A 14,181-nucleotide genomic window follows, 5' to 3' on the forward strand; every position below is an offset into this window, starting at 1 on the left:
ACAGCCAGGGACAACCAGCAGCTGCCTCGCATACAGTAGGGTTAGGCCAGGCGCCTTGTCAGTAGAGAGAGGAAAACAGCGAAGGTCAGCTGGGGGCAGCAGAGCCTGTGGAGCGCAGGGCAGCAGAGGCAACTGGGGCTTTGTGCAATGGTGCTGGGGTGGGTGGCTGCTGTGTGGGGCTTGAGGCAGCATTCCTCCATGGCAAAGGCGGTGCGGGGGCTGAAATAGAGACCTGGGGATGGTGGCAGCTGGCTGAGACTGCTGAAGGCCCTGGGCCTCTACTTCAGCCCCAGCTCTAGTGCTGCTGCCACCGAGTGCCACTGTGCAGGTGGCCAAAAGGACATAGATGGGGAGGGAGATAGGCTGGTGGGGGGAGTTGCTGGTGGGGGGAGTTGTAAGCATTGCTGAGGTGGCCGAGGCTTCCAGGGCAGCTGCGGTTTTGCACTACACTGCAGCACCCCTCAACTTGCACACAGCCTGCGCTGGGCCTCCTAGGGCCTCCCCCACTCCCCTGCAGTACCCCATGCTCTCTACCTGGGACCCCCCTTCATTTAATGACCTGTGATTTTCAGTTAACAATAGCAAGGGGAATTGTCAGGATAGTGGTCACTAAGCAATGTCTTGTGATGTCTTGCTTTACGACCACATCGCTTAGCGACAAAAATTCTGGTCCCAATTGTGTTTGTTAAGTGAGGATTACCTGTACTGTCATCATCTCAGTGTTATGTTAGACAACATTTGTTTCAAGATAAGAAGAGACCAAAATGGGAAGATGAGAAGTAGCCACATGGAGCTCAACAATACTCTATGGATAAGCTTGGGCCATAAAACTGCAGGTGGGCTGATACCCATAATAACTTATTTATCTTGAAAGAAAGATGTTCCTGTATTAAAAGTGCTCCACATCACCACAACAAAAAAGAAAGATTACAGGACTTGGCCAGGGGAGGAACTTGTCTGTTTCCTTTATTATATTCTCAATGACTCTCTGATGACCTTCCCACTTGCAAGGTAAATTATTTCAGGGGAAAAAAACCAAAAAAAACTAAGGTTACAGTTAAGCTTCAGGCTCCAACTCTAACCCTCACCCTTTCAAGTAAAATAGAGCAGCTGAATTAAAAGGCTGAATCAAATGGGGTAGGATCTTCAAGCACCACTGAGATCAGATATCTTATTTAGAAAAGAAGCTGGAGATAAAGATTTTTCAAAAGCATAATGCAGATTGTTTTATCAGAACTGAAATACAGCAAGTTTAGCATTTTGTTTAAAATGGAATCAACTTTTTTAGAGATAAAAATATCACAGATGTTCCTAGCAAGTATATGTTAAAATAGCTGAGAAAACAACAGTAAATGCTGCAGTCAGACTCCATCAACCCAAGCTAGCACCACTCGTGGTAAGGGACTGTGGGGATGATAGCAGGAAAATATAGACTTGGCTGTTCCAAGTCCAGTATTCTCCCCCCACTGAATTTTTTCTCTTTTAAAAGTAGGCAATTTGTCCTGATTATGAAACAATAATTATAACAATGAATGTAAGTCACATAGGTGACAGTTTCATATCTGAACCTATATCATCACACAAGTGTAGCTATTATGTAAGTTGTGACATTTCTGCGATGAGATCATAAGCCATTTGTCCCCCATGGTTTTGCATAGGGTACGTGGGTAGCCTAATTGGGAAAATAAAAATAAAACCTCTCACTGCACATATGGACATTTTTATGCTTGTATAAATGCTTTTCTTTCTCTGTGAGAGAACTCAGGAAGTTTACAAATATAGAATATTAAAACAGATGTTAACAACAACCACAACTATAATAAATTAGAAGAGATCTCCCATTGAAGGTGTCTTCAGAAGCTGATGGCACAAGTTATCTAGCATGGATTTCTCTTTTTAAAACTCTTTTTTAAAAAAAATCTAGTCCTTCTCTCTCTATGCATAGGGGCATATTTTCTCATAACAAAACTCCTGTGAGGTAAGTTGGCTGAAAGATAACAACTAGCCCAAAGTCACCTAATATATGCCATACGCAACTATGACGACTTGAAGCTATGGCACATAAAAGCTCTGACACCATCCTCTTGTCCCCATGATGACACCATGGGGCTTGCATGGGTCTCTGGAAGTATACACTCAGCTACTGCTCCAGAGCAAACGCTGCAAAGAGGATTTTGCAGCATTTCCCTTGCAGCTGCAGAGCAAGCAATTACTTCCAGTGGCTGGAACTCCTGCCTTGTGCCAGCTCCCAGCCCCTGGGATTTCTCCCTCTCTTCTCAAATGAAGGCGCTGTCGTGTTTTTCCCCTCTCCTCCCACAGCCACTGGTGTTTTCTTTCTCCATGTGAAAGAAATGAAGAAAACACAGAGGGAGGGAGGTTGCTGGCCAGAGCACCAATTTTTCTGCCCTCCTTCCCAATCACAAGGTCCAGTGTGTGATCTCCCTTGCCTCCAGACAAAGGAACAGCTTTCTCCAGAGTTTGATCCTGACATAAGATTGCATATCTACCCCAAATACAGTGAGGTTCCTTTCCACACTGGCTTCACATCTGAAGTTATCTGAAGTGCCATGCATTTTCTGCATTTCTAAAACAACTTCTCCTTATGGCCACCAGATGGTACCTGTGTTCTAAGTTTGACAAAAAGTTTAATTTTCTCTTAAGGAAATTGCTGCACTCACAGACACTTCAAGACTTACCTTTAGCTGCCTGCAACCGAATTTTTAATACCGTATTTGTAATATTTGAAACTGTGATTCTGAAAGGAGTTCCATTGATTTAATTTTTCATGGTTACTAATACAGTTTTTTCAGGTGCTACAACATTTCCTTTTAGCAGAAGACTAAAACAGTTATCCTGTATTCATTATTAAAATGTACACCTTCCTGACCCACAGAGTTCTTGCATCACCTTATAATAGTAATAAGATATGTTACAGCATACAGAAATATAGTCTACATGTCGATCTTGTGTTCAGCTGCTCAGGCTATTTAGAGGAAAATGTGTTTAGTGTTTCATTTATTTAAATTCATTTGTATTCCTTTTTTTCCCCATCATGGAACTCAAAGATATATAAGTTGTGTTCTTTGACAATCTCTTGTTTCTGGTACTGACTAGACACAGACCTGCTTAACTTCAGCAGATTACTGTCTTATAGGCCCCAAGACCTATAATTACTCACATTTTAGGTTTCATTCTAGTTCATTATGGGCTATTAATGTGGCCATAATATAAATACTGAAACACTCACAGTGAAGAGCACATTCCTAAAAGTAGGCCACAGCCTCAAATTACGCATTTCGCCACTGTCGTAACTCCATGGTGGGGTAACTGCTTTGCAAGCAAAAGGGGCAGTTTCTGCTGCCCCTTCAAATTTCCTGGGAAATTTCCTAGGGAACAAGTGTCACTTAGTGCAGACAATGCTGGGCTACCAATCCGACTTGGTTTAAAGCCAGCCTTCTATGTTTCCATAAAGTCTTGCATTAAGACAGTTGACAAAAACCAGACGGTTTGAAGCGCTCACATGTCTTCTTGTTAAACCATTGCAACCATTTCTCTGGAATTAATACAGTGATTCTCAGATACTTAATAAAGGCAATTCAATTATAGCAGTAATGGGTGCACCATTGGAAGATCTGAAGGACCAGATTGGGGGTAGATCTATCTTTGTGGTCACTAAGAGGTGACACCAACTTGATGGTACATAAGCAAGCAAGCAAGGACACAACAGCACACGCAAAAGGGATCAACATGCATCTTGAAAACTTACGTTAAATTCATCATGCACTTGGTATCCATTGACACCAAAAGACCTGGGTCACTGAGGAAGAATTGCCACTGCCCAGAGGTTCCAACTTTCAGCCCTGACTTATTCAACAAAAAAGAGGCTGGGAGGCAGTTATAAGTTTCACATTTGAGATGGTCTCAGTTTGCAGTGCTCCATTTTGAATTTGAAACTGTTGTTTTAGGTTGGAAGCTGTTTGGTCTGACCAGTCTGTGAGTATTCTAAGTTTGACACAATCCCATTCAAACTGAAAACACCTGCTTTGAATCTCAAATAGCTGTTTCAGCCTTGAAATATTTTGAATTCAAAATGTTTTAGCCCACCTATTGCACTGAAAGCCTTACCTATGCTGTTTGCTGTGAGATTCACTATACATGCATCTCGGATTTGAAAAGAGACATTCTAATATATTCAGATGAAACTTACTATCAGTTGTACAAGATTCCTCAGAATTAAAACTTCTTCGAAGACAGAAGGACCAATCTTCAGTGGCAGAAAATAAGCAAATAATTCAAAGGAATTAAATTGAAAACATTAAACTTGTTTTGTTTTTATCTCATCTATTTTATTGCTGAATGAAACAATAACAGCAAATATGGAGAAAGCAATCAACTATTTAGGAAAAAAAAATATGGCCTGCAACAGTCCATGGAAATCATGGACTATATTCCTTTTCCCTAAGAAGTATTCATGCTCCCATTCTGTCACATTAAACATTCCATTTGATAACAGCGTTTAGATGTCTCTGAGGTGTTAGGGGATTGCATACAGCCTTCGTGCTTCAGCTTGTACACCTCTGATTTATATAATATATTGTCCGTAGATTTTAAAATATGCTTACTATATTTTGAAAATTACTGTTTTTCAAACCAGTCAGAGCATTTGTCTGTTAGCTGGGGATACTGAGATACGGGTTTCTCAGTGGTGGTTAGATCTCCTGTTGTGTCGGCTTCAGTTTGGCTTTTAATGGAAGTGTGTGTGTGTGTGTGTGTGTGTGTGTGTGTGTGTGTGTCGGCTATTTCCAGTACGTATTCATATATATACATATATATATACCTACTTATTCATTTTGATATGTGTTTAACATTAATGTTATGACACTGTGAACTTTGTAATACTGATAGGATTGTATCTTACCCATTAGAAACCACCTTGTAAAGACTGCAGTCTTAAGAGAATATTAGATGCATGTTAGCAACATGAAAAAATTACTGTTTATCCATTAAATCATAGACCCTGAAGGACATTTACATCTCTCTGCTCCCTTTCCCAGGGAATTTCTGATGCTGCATTATGGCTTCCTGCCTCTCCCTTTCTGTCTCCCCCTCATCCAGCAGAGGGGGCTGTGATCCCATGAAAATAGTCTTTTCCCCCATAAAGTGGTTCACAAGCTAATCAGGCCACCGCCAGCAGGAAACGTGGTTTCCTCGTGATCTGGGGCCTCCTGTCCTGCCTAATGCAGCCAGCATGTGCCTGAGCAAATCTTATCTCCCAGCTCACATAATAATCCAAAGCCAACAACTCTGATCAATAGCTGGTAACAAATGATGAATGAACAGAGCAGGGACCCTTTGTTGACAGCTCAGTTCCAACTTCCGGACCCAGGATATTATTTTTAAAACTAATGTCTCTGCAAAAGAGATGGTGGTGACCCCAGATGACAAACAAGAAGATAAGACACTTTTACACACACACATATACAAGTATCCTGTTGCTGCAGTGGACTACCTGTTAGTTTCCACATAATGGAAAGAAATTAGTTTTAATAAATAGGAAAGGAGCCATCAGCATGGCTGATCATTTCAGTTTCAGATGGGTTATGTTTTATTTGTTTTGGTCACTTGCAAACAATCCCTTTTTCTACTTTTCTACCTATTATTACAGTGCAACTATATACTTTCCAAATTAAGCAAGTATTTTGGAAAATCCTCTCTCCAAAGTACCTGGGAGCAGGATGACCTTTACAATGAGAGAAGCCTCATTTGTGAACAGTGATCATGTAATCCAGTTGATGATTCAGTCAATGGTGGAGCTGCTCATAAATACTCCTTGAAGAATTCAATTTTGTCTTAGCATTCAGAAACTGCATACAACAGAGTTATATACCTGCAAGCATGAATTAAGATGAGCTTCCTGAAACAATAACTTGCAGAATTTTGAAATAACAAAAATCCACTTGTACTAAAATAATTTACCTATGTGATGCAAGACAGTCTTAGCACAGATACAACTGAGTCCATTGCAAAGTCTGGACAGTCAGACAAGAAAACTGAACTTCTCCAGCTGACAAATAAATCTGTTTGAAGATTATAATCCATTGTTGTATACAAATTCAGTAAATCCCTGTTATCAGCATGCAGTATTATCCACCAGAGAACATTTGAGTTTTGTGAAACAATGAAGTTTCCTACATCTCCCGTCACAAAAAAGCACATTTTGAGTTGACAGGTCTCCCAAATCCACATCTACTTTTCCTCCTTTACTGAACCTCCCTCCCATACTCCAGCATGTCAGAAATTAATATTTGAATACATATGAACAACCCATCAATTACAAAAGTGTAGAAATTAAAACCAGTTGACACTGTCCAAGTCAGACATGGCTTGGAGGATATCTCCAATTTAGTAGTTGCTTTGAAGATTTGTATACGCTACTTTGAAGTGTACAGTGTTTTATTTATTATTATTTTTTAATTGAAGGGTATAGGGTTTGTGCAGGCGAAACTCCTTACGGCAGAGGTGGGAAGTCCCTTTCCCTGATTAGGACTCCATTGCCCCAACAACTGTGGAGCTGTGGGTGGGGCCTAAGCCAAAAGAAGCTGAAGCCACTTCTTTGTTCTCTGCCATCCTTCTCTCTGTCACGCTTTCTCTCTCTCTTTGCCACTCCCTTCTGTGTTCATTTCTCTCAGTCCCTTTTTTCCCACCCAGGGTGCTGCTAGGGAATAATGGACTCACTGATTCTTGCTAGGAGTCTGAACTGGTCCCTTGGAAGGAGCTTTTGAAATAAGGCCAAAAAACAGCATGTCCATACCTGCCACACGGACATTTTACCTGCAATCTTTGGAACAATCTGAGAAATGGCCGTCCTGGGGATACAGCTAGGCACCTCAGGCAATCCTCTCTATTAAAAACCAGGAAATAGTTATTGAATTGGGATACATTTTCTGTATTTTCCCTCTTTACTTCGTTTCTTCATTAAATTTATATATTGCTGAATTCAGGATCAAGTCCTAGACACCAAATGATTGTGGCCTATTCCTGATTGGAATCTATAAAAAACAGAGTCCAACAAATCATCAAAGATAACTTTCTGGTTGTCCAGGTATTGCGTGAGTTCTGTCCCAAGCAGCATACCAAGAAGAGCAATTGGAAGTTGGTACCATATAAACACAGAGTTGGAGAATCACGGCATGTGCTTGCATGCAAGAAACCTGAGCATAACAGCTACACTTGCTAATCTAGCCTTATCAGAGCACGCTGCCAAGTAGACTCACCACACTTCATCAGGATTGCCAGTCATTCACTGAAATTGTGTTTGGTGGTTTGGTTTGGTGTTTTTTCTTTCCTTTGTCTGATTCTGTCTGCCATACGCAATGAATGGCTTGGCACATCTACTCCCTGATCAGTCTCCCTATCTCCACCAACGCAGATCATCAATCACAATGCTTAAAGTCTTGGTGACCCATAGGAAAAGTGGTTGCCCAACCCTAATATATGATATCATCCATGCCTCACCTGGCTCTAACTGGCTCAGGGAACCAAAGCCTGGAGATCAAATTGTAGTTACCAAGGTGGGAGTTTTTCATTTTTAAACAAGGCAGGATTGGTTGTGAAAAGATCTCAATCTTTTCTGTAGATTTTATCTCATGCTGACGTGATGCTCATATAAACAGGTTTGGTAAAATGGCTCCATATGATTACTGATCTAAAAGCCATATTCTCTGTGCCATTTTGAAATTTTTGAGACACCTCTGAGAGTTTTGTAATTCTGCAAAGGCAAGCAGGAAAAAAATAAACCTGAATAGTTACCCTAGCCTAGATTAGCAACAAAGAAACCAAATCGCACTTATTCTCTGCAACCCTTAATTGTTCCAGACTTGCAAAATGTTGGGGAGACTCCCCTCAAGGCTACCATATCTGATCCACAAAAATCTGGATGGCCACTAGAAAGTGATAAAGAGATATGAAAACTATAACCCTTTTCTGCAATTTAGAGGTTGTCTGGATTTTTGCCCTCCAGATACAGTGTCCCTATTGAGTGTACCCTTGGGAGACCTGAAGGGCCAGGTTGGAGACAGATCATCCTGGAGAAGGTCTATCTAAGTAGTTGCTAAGAGTTGACACCAACTTGATGGCATATCATCAATCATTCATAATTGAAATTAAATTATACCAAACAGGCTTAGCATTTGCTTATAGCTTTCTTAGCCCTGTGCAAGTAAACCTTTGAGGTTCAGAAGCAGCAGAGAAAAGCCATTCCTCTCTATATCTACACTGCCTAGTAGCCAAGTTCAAATATATTAAGCAGAAGTCTTTTCCAGACCAACTGGAGACCAGAAGGACTGCAGTTGGGAACACTATGCACTCTGTTTGTTTGTTTGTTTGTTTAAAATTATACAACTCTGGGCAGCTTGCATAGGAGATGATGATGATGATGATGATGATGATGATGATGATGATGATGATATATAATGGCAACAGAGGACAAGAATAACCACGAGATGGGTGGTTATGGGCCCCATTAACCACCCAACTCCCATGCCCAGGAGAATAGCCATGTTTTTAAGGCTTTACAGAATGCCAACATTGTTGGAACCAACCAGATCATGGGGGTTATGCTGTTCCAGAGGGCAGTAGCTGCAACAAAAGAAGCTCATTTCCTAGGTCTGCCAGATGATATTCTCTGATAAATGGGGCCAGAGCATGCCCCTTCTATTGGACCTAATGGGGCAGGTAGAGACAGCCAGGGAGAGGCCGTCCCATGAAAAACCCAGCCCCAGGCCATAAAGGGCTTTACATGTGACAACCAGCATCTTGAATTGCACCCAGGAGCACACTGAAAACCAGTGCAGCTTGCAAGCTCAGGTATAACAGGGCATGCTGAAGTACACCCATAACTGCTGGCATTGCTGAAACTTCCAGATGTTCTTCAAGAACAGCCCCATGAAGACCACATTGCAGGAAGCCGTTCTATGGCAATCAGAAAGTGATCTGACTATGTCAAAGAAGTAATGGTAATCTCCCACAAGTACAGATCACATCACAATTGTCCCAACAGAAAACCAGATCCAGTGTGTGACCACCACTATGTGCCGGGCCCTCAGTTATGTGAATCAGGTCCATCATTATCATGGTGGCCATAAACTCCCAAGATCCCTCTGACTATTCCCCAGAGACCAGATTCAAAGCAGATAAGCCCCAGAAGCTCCACCACCAGTCCAGGCAAGGAGTCAGGATGTTCAGGCAGGGAAGCTGTTACACAGCAGGGAGCCTGATACAGTAGCAATCATCTTAATTGATCCATAGACCCCAACTTAACAGAGTCTCACATCTGTTATCTGTGGGGCAACATATCTGAAAACCACCAGAGTATCCCATGTAACTAAAGCTACTCCATATCCCTGCTCTGGTGTCTAAGTTGATGCCACACTCAAAATCCAGATGGGCATATTTCTAAGTGGGCAGCCCCTCCCTCTGCACTCATCCTGATAATACACACCAGGTCATCTCTCTCATCCATGATTAGATGACGGATGAGGTATTATTACAGGCTGACCTGGCATTCCCGAAAACCTGGCCTGGAAGGTCCAATGTATAGGCACTGGGGCAGAGAACAGGGGGCAAGAATGCAGAATTGGTACTAGACACTATGATCCCCAAGAACTCCCCACCTCCTACCTCCTACCATACCACCCTCTACAATGTTTCTATATGCTCCTATCCCCTGAAAACCTCCCCCTCCCCAACCTGTGTTGGCTCATCACTGGACCCAGGGGCCCCATCTACCTCCAAACCAATCACTAACCCATCTGAGCTAGCCTGGGTCCCTGGGATGCACTTGGCACTCAGCAACTCCAGCTTCCAAGCCAGCACCCTCCAAGCAAATACCCACCCACAGCCAGGCATCCAGACATCTCCATACACAATCTGCGTTCTGCATCTGTTCTCACCATTTCCCTAGGGATGCACACCCTCATCCAAAGGTGAGTGACAGGCTGCTGCTTCCACCCCCTCTCCCAGCCCCCAGCTTTCACCCTAAGGAGGGCACCTACAGTGCCAGAGCAACACTGTTCCACCATGGACTCTCCTTAATCAATACAATGTTCCCACCCATTCACAATTTTTCCCATTGCAAGATTCAAGAAAAATACGGGGGCAAAAGTTTTTAGTATCCCATTTATGCTTATGGTTATTTTACTTCACCGCCCTTTCCAATGAAGTCATTACTTATGAAATCCATTTCCTTTGTGGTAGAATGTCAAGTAACAGGTTTTAAGTAACTTCATGGTAGTTCTTATTGTAAATTGCTCAGGTTTCTCTATAATATCTTTTTTAAAACAGCTCCCACAATCATTAAAATAAACTCCCAAGAACCCATGAATATTTTCTCCTTGATTAAACAGCCTGGGAACTAAGTCAAGCCTTATTCACACCAATCACAAATAATCTATGATGGGATCTAGCATGAAGTTCTGTGTGGCTTTGATTTGTTTTATTGACATTCAAAGCAACTATGGGAAACCCTACCCATACCCTCCTCAAATCCAATGCCATTTTACCCTATGCTATTTCCTAACTGAAATTGAAAACTACTTCCTGAAGTTGCTATTTGTCTCAAGGGATAAATGATCAGACAAATTTCCAACAAAAGGAAGGATCATTTAATTTTTGAAAAAAGGGTGAGATTTTGTGGGAAAATCTCTGGCAGAATTGATTGCTCACTCCTATTGCTTTGAAGGAGAAGAAGAGGAAAATATGAGCAAGATCTTGTGATGGATTTTTTCCTGTCAGTAATGAAAACGCACTAATGGCAGTGGTCAATGTTCTTGTCAGCCTAGCTAAAACTTTTTAAAAAGTTTATGGTTCCTCAGAAGTTGAGTTTATTGAATGGAGAAGTGGCAAGAATGTTGCTCTGTGGACATTTCCACATCATCACTATTTCTACTCCCCAGTTCTTACAGTGACTGACAAGGATTGTCTTCCCTTCTGCTAACCATGGAGGCACCAGAAGCCAAAAAATGCTCCCTCCGGTTGACCAGTAGGAAAGTGCAAAAATTTGTTCAATCAGTGCCTTGGCTTCTGAGCTATGGCTACTCCTAGAGTAATAAAACCTCTTCCAAGATCTTGTTCTTTTTTTAACCAAACAGCTGTACGGTACAAAATGGGCACACAAACAACATAGGTGGTAGAAATCCAAAAGCAAATATGATCAAGCACAGCTTACAGTGCATTGAGATATATAACACCTTGGCTTTGAGAGTGGAACATAAGAGGTTTGTCTGCTAAAATCACCCTAACAAGCTATTCTAGGTGATGCCAGGGTTGATGCAGCCCAGAAGGGTTGTGAAAGGCCTCCTTTGGTTCTTGGCAACAGCTTTGTAGATGTTTTCTCAAAGTCACTTATATCTACCAAGTCATTTGACATTGAAATTAGAGAAGATAGTAGTTTTTACTGGTTTCCCTTCACTCTGTGGACAAGGTTCTCAGAAGAGCATGACCCACTGATGACCCTGATTATCCAGATCCATGTCAGGCCAGTTTCAAGTTCAGACATGGCACCGATATGATTTTGATCATTTATGGAGGGAATGCAACAAGGGGACTGGTGCTTGTCTTGTCTCCTCTCTCAGTGGCTTTGATACCATCCATTATGATATCCTCCTGGACTCTACAAGGAAATGAGGTTAAAAGCACAATTGTGATTCGGTTTCACTCCTATCTTAATGGCATCTATGGACAATATGGTAGTTCGTCCTCATGGATTTATTGTGTAGGTGCCACCTAGAAAGGAAGCTCAGCTATAAACAATTAGACCATGGCATTCTCCAGGGTGGCATCAATATTGTGCAACTTGCTCCTTCTGTGGGTATGGACTTCACTCTCATATCTGCTTTCAAGAGAAATCTAAACATCTATATGTATGAACAAGCATTTACTCCTTAACTCTTAGTATTTTTTTGGCTTTATCATAGTTTGGATTTTATGTATGTTTTAATTCTTATGATGCTGTTTTAATTGATATTAATCATTCTTGTTTAATGCTGTTGTTATATTATAAAATGGCACAGGCTGGCTTGCAATGAGCATGCAGGTATACATTTGGAAATAAATAAATAAATAAGATCCTTAAAGAGCCCTCACAGATATTATTGTGGTAGAATTGATGTACCAAATCGTGGATTGTTCTAATTTTGCCATGAGAATCAGGGAATGAAAATAATTCACATAATGAGTGGATGGAAGCAAATAATTAAGTAAAATCATTATTTTGCCTGTTCTCTCTGTTGTCTTCACAAAGCCTTTTCACTCAGCAAGAACTACTTCCTTTTTTGAGACATAAAAGCAGTAGAAGAGAAGCAGTTTTTTAGGAACAAGAATGAAAAGTGGAAGGTTTTATGAACTCTCCTACCCCAGCCCTCTATAGAAAAAAATGAAATTCTGACACAAATGTATGCCACCATCACATGTAATTTGCCCAACTTGAATGCCTTTCAGTTTGGAATGTGTTATTTCCAAATGCTTTCCGTATAGTATAATAAGTGCAGACAATTTGAATATGAATGTAATTTTAACATTTGACTTAAAAATGGAGCAAGCACGTTCAGAAACTGACTATATCATCTATTAACCAGGTAAGCAAAGGCATGTAAAAGTGGAGGTAGATCATGGCTTGCAAAGAATGGTCTGCACAGCTCATTATCTTTACACATTTCATGAGCGTATATGCTGCTTCCAAAATCTCAGAAATGAAGTATTTGTTCATTTACCATGCTCGCCCAGCATTCTAAGCCATGTTTAGCATTAATCTTTGGTAAGAGACTCAACCATCACTGTTAGGCCAGAAAACACAGCAGATATGTTGTAGCTGCTGGCTAGTGGGAACATCCAAACTAAAATTCAAAAGTAGGTATACAGAAGGCAGATTGGAGGGTAAAGGTAGGGAAGGCTATACCTCCTATCAATCTTTGTTTGCTCTTTTGTGCTGTGTATGAAAAAGTAAGACAGAACAGTAAAGATGCTGTTGCTGAAACAGCCCTGCTTTGTAACCCATTCCTGCAACCCCTTCTAAAAGCTACTTTAAAAAAGCCATTCAACTAATGGAGTTCAAACAGTATGTAGACATAGGTGTCCACACTAGCCACAATGATGCCAAAATGCCAAAATGTGAATCATGATGTCATGACCCAAGCTCTGCCTTTTTGTATCAGTGTCCTGATGTCACATGCAAATATGGAAGGGGTCGAGTTTGCATCACAATGTCATGCCATGTGCTTTGTCATTTCTCTCCTTGTCCCAAGCCCAAGCCCATCAATGCTTATTTATGCAAGTCTGAATGCCAAGAACATGCCATGATTTCAGATTGGGGCAAAGGCTTGGTTTGGTTTAAAACAACAGGCTAAGCCAAACAGCTCTATGATTTAGTTTGATATGTACATGTAGATATTGAAAGCCAGGGTGTTACAGAGGTTTTATTCTTTGATTTGGATAATGAAAATTCCTATTTAGCCCTGAAGTTCACTTTGCCCCAACAACTATTTTTCTCCTTATCCTTTTGTACAGGGTTATTACAGCAGTAAAGCAGGGGAAGAATCATTTGCAATCATGTGGAAATTCCTGGAGGAGGAAAAGAATCAAAGTGAATAACTATATAGGAATATTTATGCAGATATGCTATAAGACAATTTTTGTCTACTAATGTGTAAAAAACTACACTTCTTGAACGTAAAAACAGACAAAATCACTAGTCTTTGTCATACTGTCCCATTTGACCTCCTGATCCTATTAAACCCACATCCTAGGGTTTCAGTATCAGCTGTGCCTTTATTCCCAATCAGGCATTTCGCAGGCTTTGTTGATCTGGCATTTGGAGAAGAAGAGATTTCCTTCTGATGGTAATTTCAAAAAATATATTTTTATGACGGGAAGTGCTTCACCATGCACAAAAAAATGAGTAGTTGTAAAATTGGCACTTGGGAATATTTTTGTGTTTGGGTTTATAAGGACAAGGTGGGACAAATATAGATCAGCATTACCTTCACTGGAGGTTATGTACGGAGGAAATGGGTGGTTGGGTTCACTGTAGATGCAATAAACTTAATAAAAGCAACAGGGATTTTCAAGTTTTAAATGCATAATAATTATTGTATTTATCCCCAAAACATTGGTTCGTGGAGAGGTTGG

The sequence above is a fragment of the Python bivittatus genome, unplaced genomic scaffold, assembly GCF_059951505.1.
Source record: "Python bivittatus isolate LINGU-HERP-01145 unplaced genomic scaffold, Pbiv_v1 ctg000080_np1212, whole genome shotgun sequence".
NCBI lineage: Eukaryota > Metazoa > Chordata > Lepidosauria > Squamata > Pythonidae > Python > Python bivittatus.